This window comes from Psammomys obesus, unplaced genomic scaffold (assembly GCF_907164565.1).
Source record: "Psammomys obesus unplaced genomic scaffold, mPsaObe1.curated_primary_1811, whole genome shotgun sequence".
Classification (NCBI taxonomy): Eukaryota; Metazoa; Chordata; class Mammalia; order Rodentia; family Muridae; genus Psammomys; species Psammomys obesus.
In genome coordinates, this window is record NW_026596445.1 from 7,408,477 (window position 1) to 7,424,270 (window position 15,794).

The following is a 15,794-nucleotide window of genomic DNA, read 5'->3' on the forward strand; positions in this document are numbered from 1 at the left end:
TTGTTTCTCCATATGAAGTTGAGAATTTTTCTTTCAAGATTTGTAAAGAATTCTGTTGGTGTTTTGATGGGAATTGCATTGAATCTGTAGACTGCTTTTGGCAGAATGGCCATTTTCACTATGATAATCCTACCAATCCATGAGCAGGGGAGATCTTTCCATCTTCTGATATCTTCTTCAATTTCTTTCTTTAGAGAATTGAAATTTTTCTCAAACAGGTTTTTCACTTGCTTGGTTAGAGTCACCCCAAAGTACTTTATGTTATTAGTGGCTATTGTGAAGAGTGTTTTTTCCCTGATTTCTTTCTCAGCCCTTTTGTCTTTGGTATACAGGAGGGCTTCTGATTTTTTGAGTTGATTTTGTATCCAGCCACTTTACTGAAGGTGTTTATCAGTTGAAAGAGTTCTCTAGTTGAATTTTTGGAGTTGCTCATGTATACTATCATATCATCTACAAATAGTGATACTTTAACTTCTTCCTTTCTGATTTGTATCCCCTTGATCTCCTTTAGTTGTCTTATTGCTCTAGCTAGAATAACAAGCACTAGGTTGAAGTATGCAGACAATGGGCAGCCTTGCCTTGTCCCTGATTACAGGGGGATTGATTTAAGTTTCTCTCCATTGAGTATGATGTTGGCTATATGCTTGCTGAATTTGCATTTACTATGTTTAGGTATGTGCCTGTATCCCTGATCTCTCCAAGACTTTAAACATGAATGTGTTTTGGAATTTTTTAAATTAATTACACTTTATTCACTTTGTATCCCCCCATAAACCCTTCCCTTCTCCCCTCCCATTCCCACCCTGCCTCCCCTTTCTTCATGAGTGCCCCTCCCCAAGTCCACAGAAGATGACAATGCAGCCACTCCTGATGAGATCTGATAGACAAAGATCAGAAGGAAGGAGAGGAGGACCTCCCCTATCAGTGAAAAAAAGGTACAAGAAGCATACCAAACACTAAATAGTCTTGACAAGAAAAAAAAAGTCTTTTCACCACATAATAATCAAAACATTAAATTTATATAACAAAGAAAACATATTAAAAGCTGCCAGAGAAAAAGACAAAGTAGCATATAAAGAGAGACCTCATCAAGACTTATCAAGGTAGACTTTAATCCCAGAAGGGCCTGGGCAGATGTGCTATAGACTCTCCTAGCTCATAGATACTGATCCAGATTACTTTACCCAGAAAACTTTCAATCACAATACATTAAGAAAACAAGGTATGCTATGATAAAGTCAAATTTAAACTATATCAGTCTACAAACACAGCTACAGAAGGGGCTAGAAGGAACACTCCATATCAATGGTCTTAATTTTCCAATAAAAAGACACAGACTAACAGAATGGGAAAAACAGAAACCACCATTCTGCTGCAAAGAAATATACCTCAACATCAAGGATAAATATTACTCCAGAGTAACGGGTTGGAAAAAGGTTTTCCAGGCAAATAGACCCAAGGGGAAAGCTGGTATAGCCATTTTTTTTCACTGCTCAGTGTTTATTTGGTGTTTTCATTGGCACGACACCTGGGTAGTTGGTAGCATCATCCATATGCAGATCTTACTTTTTTACATCTTATTACAATGTACCCTACAGACACATATAACACATAAAATAATATCTATTAGAAGAGTTATGCACAAGATGTGCATAATAGATTTACACATTGGAGCCAGGTTAGGACTAGTTGGGAACTAGTTTGCCTAGGCATGTTTGGTGAGCCTTTATACAATTGTCTGTGTGTCTTAGAGATAGTGGGATGTCACACTAACCAGGTTACCACTACACAAGTACCACTTAGCATAGAGGTTGAGCTGTGGGAACTGAGATTTAGCCCAGACCACCTGAACACAACTGAACTAACCACAGCTCAGATAAGGAGACAGTGTGTGGTCTCCATAGAAACCCTACTGCAGCCTGGGGAGTAAAGTGTTAGGAGATGGAGAGACTTTAGAACTGGAACTCTTTCCGGATCTGCCAGCGCCTGTCTGCACTCTTCTAAAGTCAGTCCTCCTCTTAAGGAGTCAGAGTCAACTTCACAACATCTGAGATTCTATTTTTTTCCAGGAAAAATGGGACACTGAGGAAGATATCATCCTTGATCCCATAAAGATCCTTAATCATGGTGGAAATGGGAATCATCTACTTAAGATTCTTCGTTATGCTTTCTGCCAAATCTGCTACAGAGAGGCCAATAGCCCAGTATGTATAAAATTTTACTTTGATCATCTCTAGGCACTGCCAACTACCTGCTTGTGAACCTCCTCCTATTGTTCCTTGTCTGTCACAGTGCCCAGTTTGAGGTTGAGATTCTTCAGGGCCAGCAACATTCATGCCATTCCACATGGTAACACTTGGGTCTCCATGCTCTCCTGAGATCCACCCATGGGAGTTTAGGAGATGAACTCCAAGCCTTTCTCCTATCATGTAATGGGACTAATCTGAATCCAGATTGCAATCACTTCCAATAATTCAGTTTTGGGGAAAGCCACATTATTCTCCAAGCCACAAAGATCAAAATATCCACTGTGTTTATAAAAAAAGCAGCTTGCAGTTTGGACTGTACTTCACAATTTTTGGAGTGATGGACCTGAAGATGTTCCAGTTTCACAGGACCAAACTGAGTAGGCTCTCTTATCACTGATGGCTTCTGCTGTGATAATGACCACCTTGGAGTGTAGTATAGTCTTGGCCAGAGACGATTTTTGGTGTTCTAAGGATAAGGTTGCCATGCTGGAGATTCATCATCTCTCTCTTCTACTTGTCTTCCATGACATCAAAAGTAAGGTCATGCTCATCTGCCAAACCCTTCATTAAGATACTGATGGCATGAGCTATGCCAACAGCACCAACTCCAACAACTGAAATCTTATTCTGGAGTGCTTGTTATTCCTTAAGAAGATTCACAATCAGCTGGCCCTTGAGGGTTGCCATGTTGTACTTTCAAACTTTTGGGACCACTAGTGTGGAATGGGCCATGACAGGTGCTCAGTGGCATGGTCTCAGCTTGGCTCCAGTGGCTCCAATACCTGATGTAGCCATTTTCATTTCTAAGAAAATCAACTTCAAATTAAAACTAATAGAAAAAGACGGGGAAGAACACTACATAGTCATCAAATGCATTGATCAAATGCATCAAGATGACATTGCAGTTCTTAAAATCTCTGCACCAAACAAAAGGACATACAAGTTTGTAAAGGAAATGCTATTGTAGCTTAAATCACATACTGACCCACACACTGATAGTGGGAGACTTCAATACCCAGAAATACAAATGGTCAGGTCATCCAGACAAAAACTAAACAGGGACCTAACAGACATTATAAACCTGGATCTAGTGGATATTTATAGAACATTTCACCCAAATAAAAAAGAAAATACCTTATTCTCTGTGTGTCATAGAACCTTCTCCAAAATAGACCACATACTTGACATAAAACAAGTTTCAACAGATACAAGAAAATGGGAATAAATCCCTACATCTTATCAGATCACCATGGACTGACTAAAACTGGGTATCAGAAACAACAGAGAGTTTACAAACTCATAGAAACCGAACAACTCTCTAGTGGATGAAACCTGAGTCAAGGTGGAAATAAAGAATGATTTAGGATTCATTGAAAATGATTACACAGCATACCCAAACTTATAGGAAACAATGAAAGTCATATTAAAAGGAATAAAGGCCTACAAGAAAAAAATGGAGAAATATCATAAGCAATTTAACAGCGTACCTGAAGGTTCTAGAACAAAAAGAATTAAGCACACACAAAAAGAGTAGATGGCAAGATATAATCAAACTGAGGGCCAAAATTTAAAAAAATTGAAAAAACTAGAACAATAGAATCAATTAAATAAAAAGTTGGTTCTTTGTAAAAAATCAATAAGACAAACAATCCCTTGTCCAAACTAATTAAAAGATAGAGTGAGAATATTCAAATGAGCAAAATCACAAATGAAAATGGTGACATTACAACAGACATGGAAGAAATCCAGAGAATCATAAAGACATACTTTAAAAACTTGTACTTCATAAAATTGGAAAATCTAATGGAAATGTATAAACAATTGAAAGAAAAAAACACATGATCAACTCATTAGATGTTGGAAAAAGCTTTTGACAAAATCCAACATCCCTTCATTATAAAAATTTTGAAGAGACCAGAGATACAAAGCACGTACCTTAACACACAAAAAAGGCAATATACAGCAAGCCAATAGCAAACATTAAATTAACTGAAGAGAAACTCATAGCAATTCCACTGAAATCAGGAACAAGATAAGGATTCCCACTCTCTCCATATCTATTCAATATAGTTCTTAAAGTTTCAGCTAGAGCAATAAGACAACCACAGGAGATAAATGGGATACAAATTGGAAATGAAGTCATCAAAATATTTTCATTTATAGTTAATATGATAATGTACATAAGTGACCCTAAAATTTCTACCAGGGAACTACTACAGTTGATAATATCAGCAAAGCAGCTGGATTTAAGATTAGCTAAAAAATATTAGTAGCCCTCATATATACAAACTATCAACAGACTGAGAAAGATACCAGGGAAACAACAGCCTTCTGAATAGCCCCAAGATATATAATATCCCAAGATATTTTATATTATTTATAACTCTAATTAAAAAAGTGAAAAATTTGTATGATAAAAGCATCAAGTCTGTGAATAAAGAAAGTAGGTGGGAGTTGTTGGGAAAAAAATACCTACTGTGACTTAATATAAGTTGTAATCAGCACAGAAGACTAAAGGGTACCATTAATGCCACGCCTGTGGCTGGTCCCCTACCTATATATGGGGCAGAAAAGACATCTTACCCTGTCATTGAGGTTCCCCCCTTAAAATTGCCCTGATCTTGAAAACCAGTGTTGTCCTCCTAGTCTAAGGCCACTGAGGAAATAGATAGCATTTGCCACTGGAAAATAGATAGCATCTTTAACAAATAGCATTGAACAAACTGGATGTTTTGCATGTAGAAAAATGTAAATAGATCCATATCTATCAACATGCACAAAATTAAAGTACAAGTGAATCAAATACCTCAACAGAAAACCAAATACACTGAACTTGATAGAAGTAAAAATGGGAATATCCTTGAACATATGAGATGACCTTATGTACTGAGCACCAATAATGCAGACACTATGATTAACAAACAATTAAAATGGGACTACATGAAACTGAAAAGCTTCTGTCAGGGAAAGGACACCATCCATCAGGCTAAGAGGCAGCCTACATAACGGAATTTTTTTTTTTTAACCAACTCCACATCCAATAGAGTACTAATATGCAAAATATATAAAGAACTAAGAAACTAAATAACAACCCTCCAAATCCAATTAAAAATGGAATACAGATCTAAACAGAATTTTCAACTCACAGACCCAAATAAAATAAGTAACAAAGAGGATCCCAGGGAGGATACTCCTACTCAGAAGTAGAAATAAGATGGACAGCACAATTAGTTGAAGAGAGAAAACAGGGTAAGAAAGGGAGCAAAAAAAAGAAATGAGGGTTGATATTAGACCTGGGGAGAGTGGGGTGATAAGACAGAGGGCTTTCAGAGAAAAGAGAAATCTGTAGTTGGTACTCCTCTGTGACAAGCTGGAGCCTACCATGTGGGAAGATATGAGGGTGATTTTAGCTGACACTCCTAGCAACAAGGGTCATGGTGACCGAAGAGGTCACCCTCCAATAAGAGTTATGTCTAGTTATCCACAAAAACTTTGACCCAAAATTTACCTTTCCTACAAGATGGGCAGGGACAAAAATAAAGTAAAGGTTGAGGGAATGTCCAACCAGTGCTTGGCATAACCTGATACTCACCCCATGAGAGACAGGAAACCCCTGACATGATTAATAATTCTCTGCTCTGTTTATAGATGGGAACCTCACATAGCTGTCCTCTGAGTGGCTCTACCCAGAATTCTCAATAGTAAGAGCTCAAATGGCTAAAAAATACTTAAAGAAGTGTTCAGCACCCTTAGCCATTAGGAATATGTAAGTCAAATTGACCTTAAGATTCCATCTTACATCTCTCAGAACAGCTAATATCAATAACACAAGTGACATATCATGCTGGTGAGGATGTATTACAAGATGAACACTCTTCCATTGCTTGTGGAAGTAAAAACTTGTACAGCCAGTATAGAAATCAATGTGACAGTTCCTCAGAAAGTGGTGAAGTGATCTACCTCAAAACCCAGCTATACCAGTCTTGGGCATATACTCAAAAGAGGCTCCATCCTACCACAAGGACACTTACTCAACTATGTTCATATCAGCTTTATTAGTAATATCCAAAAGCTGGAAACAATCTAAATGTCCTCCAACAGAAGAATGGATAAATAAAATGTGGTACATTTACACCATGGAGTATTACTAAGCTGTTTAAAAAAATAACACCATGAGATTTGAAGGCAAATAAATGGAACTAGAAAAAGAAATGTCCTGAGTGAGGTAACACAAACCCAGACATAGAGAGGCAAGCATGGTATGTATTTATTCATTAGCGGATATAATCTTTTAAGTAAATAATACCAGCATTCTGTAGACTCAGAGGAGTTAGGTAAGGAGGAAGACTCTCAGGGGCAGGGGGTGCATGGTTCTCCCAAGGAAGGGAAAATAGAAAAGGTTTTATAGTTGACCTGTGGTTGGGTGAGGGCAGGAGTGGGAGGGATCAGGTGTGGGTGATGGGATAGAGGGAGTGAATGTAAGGGAGAAACAGCTGGAACTGGGAGCTTCAGGGTGTGGTGTGGAAGCCGATTGCAGTGCAAACTTTCTGGAATCTATAATGGTTTTACTCATGAGTATTCCTAGTAATAGGGCATATGGAGTCTCAACTGGCCATCTTCTGTCACCAGTCCAATAGTGGCACTGGGTTGCATTCAATTGAGCTTTTGGCCAAGGGGGTCCATTGAAATCTCCACACAGTCCAAGCTGATGCTATGACAAAGAATTGTTCTCTGCAAAATGTCAGTGGGTGCTATTGCTGAGGATAATATCCAAACAACTCATTGGAAAAGTCAAGCTGGTGCCTACATGGAGCCTTCACTCCTAAGTTCTAGTCTCTTTGGTAAGGGAAGGCACTCTGTAGGCTATTGGAAGAGAAACATGAATACCATGGCAGCCACAAAACCTTAATGTGCAATTTCTCCTGCTTACAAAATATGCTAGGGCAATGGTGGCACAGAACTTTTGGGAGTAACCAACCAATATCAGATTTGACTTAAAGTCCATTCCATAAGAAGGAACTCTTACCTGACACTGCTTTGATAACCAAGAACCAGAGACCTAAGGTAAAACCAAAAACTAGTGGTCTAAAAGAAATCAACAAAATGATTTCTAATAATATTATACCATAATGATAGATCAGTGTCTTATCTAGTCATCATCACAGGAGCTTTCTCAGGCAGTAGACAGTGACAGGCACAGAGCCCACAGGCAGATATTTTATATAAACAGAATCTGAACTGGAGGTTTATATCAGGTCCCTTTCCCTATATTAGAGATTGGGAAACCATGCTGAAGAAGAGGAGGAAAGATTGTAATAGTCAAAAGGGATGGAAGACACCAGGAGAACATGGCCCAACAAATCAATGGAGCAGGGCTCACATAGGGCTCTCATGGGACCTGCATGGGTCTGTGCTAGGTTCTGTGCATAAATGTTATGGCTATTAACTTAGTATTTTTATGGGAAACCTGCCTGTGAGAATGAGTGGATATATTTCTCTGTGCCTGCAGTTGAGAGTCTTTTCTTCCTGTTGGGTTTTGTTTTTTGTCTCTTTCTTTGGTTGTTTTTTGTTTATTTTTTTGTTTGTTTGTTTGTTTTGTTTTTGAGACAGGGATTGTTGTCCTGGAACTCGCTTTGCCCAGGCTAACCTCCAATTCACAGATCTGCCTGTCTGAACTATCCAAGTGGTGGGATTAATGGCATGTGTCGCCACACCTGGCACTGTTTGGTTTCTGTGTCCAACTTTGATATAATAGTTATTACTTCATCTATTTTTTTATTTTGTCATGTTTGGATGTTGCCTTTCAGAAACCTGTTTTTTTCTAATGATAGACAGAAAGGGAGTTAATCCCTTTCTGGGGAGAGACTGGGAGGAGTAGAGACAGGGGAAACTATAATTGGGCTATACTGTATGAGAAAATAATCTATTTTCTATAAAACTTTTTATTGAAAAAAATAAAATTGAAAAAAAATCAGGTTATAACATACTGCTGAAGCTCTGCAGCCCTCCTAGGCTAGGACCTAGGAGATCTCAAATGTTGTCTACAGGAGCAAGAGAATGAATTAATGGCATTTTGCAACATGCAACTAGTAAAAATAATTAAAAAAATTCTTCTTTTGAATTAATAGTTTTAAATTTATTGTATAAAATTAGTGCATTAGTCTTCCAGTCTAGCCATTATAAACCATGGTAAAGATTCATTTTTGAAATGCCTTTCATATAAATTACACTTGAGAGTGATTAGGGTTCAGAAATGTAAAGCAGAGGTCAGAAATGTAAAACAGCCGAGTGCTCTTTCTATATGCATATAAGTATGTAGCACACTGTAGAGGAATTTTCACACTGTAGGGGAATTTTAACTCAGAAACATGGTTGTTATTGCAAGGGATCAAATCCCAAGACCTATGTCTATGTGATCAGGCTGGAATGCAAACCTGCCACACACTTTTAATCCATCTGGCACCTTTGGCTGGAATACAGATCCTTAATACACACCCTTAATACACAACTTTAATCCCAAACAATGAAGGTAAAGTTAGTTTGTAAAAGGAAGCACTAATGTTTGAAAGTGATGTCTAATTGAGCAGCAGACAAAATGACAAATCAGAGAAATTTTGACAGAATGGTCCAGAGATAGGAGAAGCCTGACTCTCACCAGAAGACATAGGAAAAGGAGAATTTAGGAGAGCAGTACAGAAAGAGAAAGGGAGGAGGCAGTCTTTCTGGGGACAGTTGTACAGAGACAGATTGCAGAAAAAGTACAAAGTAGATGTAGGTGAAGACAGAATAAGCCAGAAAATGAGAAAGAACCAGAAAATTAGAACACACTGCCAAAGTTAGTATGAGGCTAACACTGAGCAATTCAGTTAGCAGCCAAGAGAGAAGCTAGTTTGAATCAGTAGGCTAGGAAAAGAGTTTGGGCCAGAACAGTCAGCCAGAGTTCAGAAAGAGCTAGAAGAGGTGAACTTATTCAGCTGTAAGTCTCAAAGGCTGAAAACATTCTAGACCTAGATTAGATTATACAGAAACTAGAATCTTTCAGTACTGGTCCTAGATTAGCAGAAAGAGGCATTTAGCCTCAGAGATGACAATGAAATAAAAGCTACTTGAATAGCACACAATAATAAGGGGAACAAGGACTATTTCTAACAGGAACTCAATGGCAGGCTCTTTGACCTCCCCACCCCCCAAGGGAGGAGCAGTCCTGTTAGGACACAGAGGAGGACTTTGCAGCCAGTCCTGAAGATACCTGATAAAACAGGATCAGATGAATGGGGAGGAGGTCCCCCCCATCAGTGGACTTGGAAATTGGCAGAGTGGAGATGAGGGAGGGAGAATGGGATTGGGAGGGAATGAGGGAGTGGGATACAGCTGGGATACAGAGTTAATAAAATGTAACTGATAAGAAAAAAATAAAATTTAAATAAAAAATAGCACACAATACCTAAGACCATGCTAGAGAGTAAAAGTGAATATTCTCAAAGACTAAGATCAGAAAGGAGAGGAGAACCTCCCCTATCAGTGGACTTGGGGAGGGGCATGCATGCAGAAAGGGGAGGGAAGGTGGTATCGTGAGGGGAGGAGGGAGGGTCTTATGGGGGTATACAAAATGAATAAAGTGTAATTAATAAAAAAAAAAGAATAGAGAGAGAAAAAAAAAAAAGAACACAGGCCGTCATTCTAAAGGTCTTGAGTTCAATTCCCAGCAACCACATGGTGGCTCATAATGATCTCTAATGAGGTGTTGTTCTCTTCTGGTGTACAGGCACACATGAATGTAGATATTGTATAAATAATAAACAAATATTTAAAAAACAAAACAAAAACACATTAATAAATCATTTAAAAACAAACAAACAAAGAAGAATATCTACTAGTCTGCTTCCCACATGTAACAGTGTTCTTAGAGCTTTGCTGTGAAAAAAATCAAAATCATCTCACCGGTAAGCACTCAATGTTAAATTCTTGGAACTATTCAGAGCAAAATGTTTAAGATGTGTTTAATCTCACTATTTCCTTTAAAAGTCTGTGTGATCAGGCCTGGTAAAGCTCATATTTTGACCTATATGATACTGTCATAACAGTGCTTATTATTTTTATGTACGTTTCGGTTAATAGCATAGTTCTATATTAAATATACTATGTAATGAAGATTCCAATTTTCAGGTTCCCTTGAATTCAAACCTGCCTTATACTGCCATCTCCTGGAAATGCTTGGTCTTGACAAATGTCTGATTGGTTTGTTTGTTTGTTTGTTTGTTTGTTTTGGCTACCTTACTGTCCTATGGTTGTCATGAATGAGAGCCTAAATGTAATTTCTACTTTTGCAAACTCACCTTATTTTAGATTCATTACGAATTATGATTGTGCAATAAGTATGTAGGTTTTCTAGAGTGTCTCCTGGCTTCATTCTCGAGCAATGAAATTAAAGCAAATGGCAAAAAGAATGTAATACTTCTAACAGGTTTGAGTGAAATAAGCACAATTTTCTATATTATCAAACCTAACATTCTAGATGGTATCCATAGATCATATGGAAAAACAAACTTTTTTTTTTTATTACTGCACAAAATAATGTGTTTTACTCTTTTTTTTTTTTTTTTTTTTTACACATAAAGATCATTGTATTTTGGTCAAAGTCACCCATTGCCTCTTTCCTTTGCTTGGTTAGGGTTACTCCAAGATAATTTTTGTTTTTTTGAAGCTTTTGTGAATGGTGTTATTTCCTTGACTTCTTTCTCAGTAAGGTTTGTCATTTGTGTATAAGAAGGCTACTCATTTTTGTGAGTTAATTTTACATCCAGGATCAGCTTGGTTCCCTGGGAATGGAAGCAGAGAGTGAGGAGAAACTACACAGGCTGTCTGCTACAGAGCTCTGGATGAGACTGGGGGATAGTATACTGGGGAAAGGAGAGAGAGTGAAGCAGGCCAACATGCTTGCTGACCTACTGTCTTCTCTGATAGACTTGCCTGGCAGGTTCCCAGAGAAAGCCTGCTTAGGTTAGGGACTGGAATAAAGGTATGCATGGGGAAGAGGGTTGGAAGAGAAGACCAGCTTGTGAGGTAGGAGGGGGAGGCTACAGCATGTGGTCTGTTACAGACCTGGGGACGAAGCTGAGGAGATGGATTGGAGAAGTACAGGGATAGGTGAGGATCAGCAGTTAGGCTAGCTGCTTCCCCAGGCCAGAGTGGCCTGTGGGTTCCCAGGGAATGCTTGCAAGAGTTCAGGGATTATTAAAGTAATGAGTGGAGGGAAGGAAGTTTGGAAGGGAAGATCTGTGTGATCCATTGGAGAGGGGAGTGGGAGAGAAAGAAAGACTTGGTATGTGGTTTGCTACAAGGCTGAGGATAAGATTGGGGTGGGGGTTGGACTTGAAGGAACAGAGAGAGGTGAAGAGCTGCAGTTATCCTACCAGCTTGAACAATGAAAATTCATATGAAACACAGAACCAAAGTCCTGGGTATAATATCATCCACAGTGTACTGGACACCAATCATTAATAAAGAAAAGGCCCACAGACAAATCTGTTCAAGGCAACTCTTCAGTTGAAGTCCAAGTGGCCCCAGGTTATATTAAGTTGACAGTGAAAATAACAGGAGAATCACTACAAGATATGTTTGTGCAAAACACTTTGAAATATTTGTTTTCATGAATGAATTAGTATCAGAAAAATCCCCCCAACATAAAATCTGCAAGAAAGGCTGAGTGAAATAGGGATTTTCTTTTTCTCCTATATAGTCTAACCCTGTTCCAGGAAATGTCATCATTAACCTTCAGTCTCACATGTCAACATTTCCTATTTTTGTAGCAATGTGCTTAGGTAGACTGTTTGTCACAGAAGATTTTTTTTTCACATTGTCTCCAATTTTTCTGTTTGATTACTTTCAAAGTCACTGAGAGACACAGAAGACAAAAATTCTGCATGGAAACACCATTTGGGAACAATTCTTTGTATTCTATGTGGGTGATATTTCATCCAAAGGAACTGATAAGTCAAAGTCACTGATATGAGTCTAGATAGGTTATTCAGACAGTGGAAAGGAGGTGGTGAAGTAAAGGAGAATGTAATTAAGAGGAGGTTTCAAAAATATGACAGGTGCAGCAAGTAACAGGAACTTTATTGTCCACAGAAGTTAAGGAAAGGGAGAAAAAGGAGAGAAGAGAGTAGTGGATGAAAGAGAAAGAGAGAAGTACAAAGGGAGAGTGGACAGGCATAATAGAGATGAGGGGGAGGAAGGGAAGAAAAGAAAAAAGGGAAGGGAGGGGAAGGAGAAAGAGAGAATATGATTTGGAGAGTAAGGGAAAGTAGACAAAAATAATACAGAAAGTTTTAGTCTGCAATAAAAATAGTAGAATTGCCAGGCTGGTGAGCTAGCTCAGAGGATAAAACAGCATCTGCTCTGAAGTCTGAGCACCAGAGTTTGATTCCAGACTTCTTCCCCCCCCTTTTTTTTATTAATTACACTTTATTCATTTTGTATCCCCTATGGTGGAAAGAGAGTATCAAGTCCTGTATGTTAGCCTCTTGCTTCCACACACATGCAATCCCACCCTGGCTTCAACACATACAATTAAATGTATTTCAAAAGAGAACTTAATTGCCATGATCAAAATACATCATCAGAGAAGTTTCCTCCTACAGTAGAAGGGAACAAATACAAAGATCCACAGGCAGACATTATACAAAGAGTGAGATACATTGCAATGCCCAGCCCTAAATGAGATATATCAGATATTTCCCATTATGGCTCAGGGAACTCTGTGGAATAGGAGACAGAAAGAGTGTAAACACCAAAAATGGGTGGAGGACACACCAAGAAATCAAGACCTTCTAGACAAAACAGTGCTGGCACACACAGGAACTCAGAGACTGAGGCAGCATGCAAGCAATCATGGGTCTGGTTTGCATCAGGTGGGAGCCTAGAGCCAAAAGAAGTAGATACATGCCTCCACCTCCAATCTCTAACCCAGAAGATGACTCCAATTGATAACCACTTACAAATAAAACCAGTTTTCTCCAAGGGAGTCTCCCTGAGGAAACAATCAACTCTGCTGGACTGCCTCATGTCCAGCAGTAGATGGCCAACAGAAAATGAATCCCAAGCATCTTTGGAAGTTCTTTGTCTTATAATGTTAATTTGGGGCTCTTTTTTTTCTTTTTTTTTTGAATTTATATTTTATTATTATTATTTTATACTTTTTATTAATTACACTTTATTCATTTTGTATCCCCCCATAAGCTCCTTCCTCCTCCCCTCCTGATCCCACCCTCCCTCCCCTTTCTGCATGCATGCCTCTCCCCAAGTCCACTGATAGGGGAGGTTCTCCTCTCCTTTCTGATCTTAATCTATCAGTTCTCATCAAAAGTGGCTGCATTGTCCTCTTCTGTGGCCTGGTAAGGCTGCTCCCCCCTCAGGGGGAGGTGATCAAAGAGCAGGCCAATCAGTTCATGTCAGAGGCAGTCCCTCTTCCCATTACTAGGTAACCCACTTGGACACTGAACTGCCATGGGCTACATCTGTGCAGGGGTTCTAGGTTATCTCCACGAATAGTCCTTGGTTGGAGTATGAGTCTCTGGGAAGTTCCCTGTGTTCAAATTTTCTTGTTCTGTTGCTCTCCTTGTGGAGTTCCTGTCCTCTCCAGCTCTTACTATTTCCCACTTCTTACATAGAATTCCATTCACTCTGCCGGACAGTTGGCCATCAGGCTCAGCATCTGCTTTGACAGTCTGCATGGCAGAGGCTTTCAGAGGCCCTCTGTGGCAGGTTCATGTTCTCTGCATATACATTAAAGATTCATGTTTCAGGTTATGTTTGTTGATTTCTTAATTTTCTTATTTTATTTTTTATTTATTCACTTTACATCCCAATCATATTCATCTCTCTCCTCTCTTCCCATCCCCACCCACCCTCCCTTTTTCCTATCTTCCTTCTCCAACCCCTCAGAAAAGGAAAGCCCCACTACCACCAACCCACCCGAGCACATCAAGTCACATCTCGATTGAGTGCATCCTCTTTCACTGAGGCCAGGCAAGGTAGCTCCACAAGAGGAAAGTGATTGAAAAGCAGGTAACAGAGTCCAGGTTTGGAGTTTTTATTGGTTTTCTGTGTGTGTGAACGTGCATGTCTCTGCATCTTTATGTGTTTCTTTCTTGTTTAGATTGTTTTGTCATATTCCAATTTGTTTGTTTATCTTATTTTAATTTATTATTCTATAGATTCATATTTGTTTTCAAATGAGAGACAGTGAAGTTGTCAATCTGGATGAGAGGGAGATAGGGAGGAACTGGGAGGAGTAGGGGGAAGGGAAACTCTAATCAGATTGTATCATATGAAAACAAATTTTATAATAAAAGAAAAAATAAAAAAAATAAAAGAAAAAAATCAGTGAGATACATAATCTCCCTTTTTTTTCTTCACTACCAACTGTAGCATCTAAAATATGACAGGTATTTCTTAAATATTGGAAAGTATTCATAAATTAAAAAAATTATTATATTTTGCTTAATCCCATAAAAGAAACATCCCTTATCTCACTCAATAAATCTTTTTGAATCCCGATATTTTCATTTACGTTTTATCTTTTTTATTTGATTAAAATATAATTACATTATTCCCACTCCCTTTCCTCTCTTTCTTTTTAAAACCTGTGTAAGTCTGATTTGAGATCTTCATTACATTAGGTTATAAGGGTGTGGCCTTAAATTAGGTGTATTGTCTTTCTTAAGAAAAAAAAAAGTGGCAGCAGGTGCTGGAATTACCAAGTCAAATTCACACTGTAATACAACAAGGACGCTGTTTGGAAGCCCAGGAGTCAGGAGAGAAGAGGACAGAGGAAAATCTACCCAGCTAGCATCTTGACCTCTGAACACCCAGCCTCCACAACTATCAGAAAAAAATTGCTGTTATTTAAGCCTCCAGAGTGTGGAATAGGTAACCTAATGACTTTTTGTAATAAAGTAAGTATGATGATGTTTGTGGAGAGTGGTGCTGGCTGAAAGGATCTAACAATTTAGAAGTTGAAATACAAAAGGAAATCTGTGCGGGTGAGGGATCTGAACATGAGAATTCCAGGAACATGTTGAATCCTGTGGGGGAAAGATTATCAGTGAGAAATTCCTCATAACATTGACTAAAAGACTTATAAGAAAAATGTATGTTTACCATTTACTTGGAAAGTGCTTTCTTTATATACATTTAAAAAAAATCTCTGTGCTTTCAAATTGCAAGCAAAGCACTTGAATTTCTTGTACAAGGATTTTGGAACAAAATAGAGGGAAAGGAACAGAATTACTTGGCTAAATATGTATCAAACACAAACACAGATCAACAGTGATATTAGTGAAGCAGAGACTCAAAGCAGAGTCACAAATCACAAGGAAAACATTGGATTTCTCCATAACACATGTGGCAGATCTATGGAAGTCTAAAAACACAGGGTAGTGTCAACTGACAGATGGGTACCATGTACATATGGTATTCAATATAATTCCAAAATTAATACATTTATATTTACTGCTAATATTACTGACAAAATACATATAC

General features: G+C 38.4%; 1 pseudogene; it reads right to left on the bottom strand.

Annotated features, from left to right (window-relative positions):
• Positions 1-1,952: 1,952 nt before the first annotated feature.
• Positions 1,953-2,936, bottom strand: LOC129669866 (L-lactate dehydrogenase A chain-like; annotated as a pseudogene).
• Between the last annotated feature and the right edge of the window lie 12,858 nt (positions 2,937-15,794).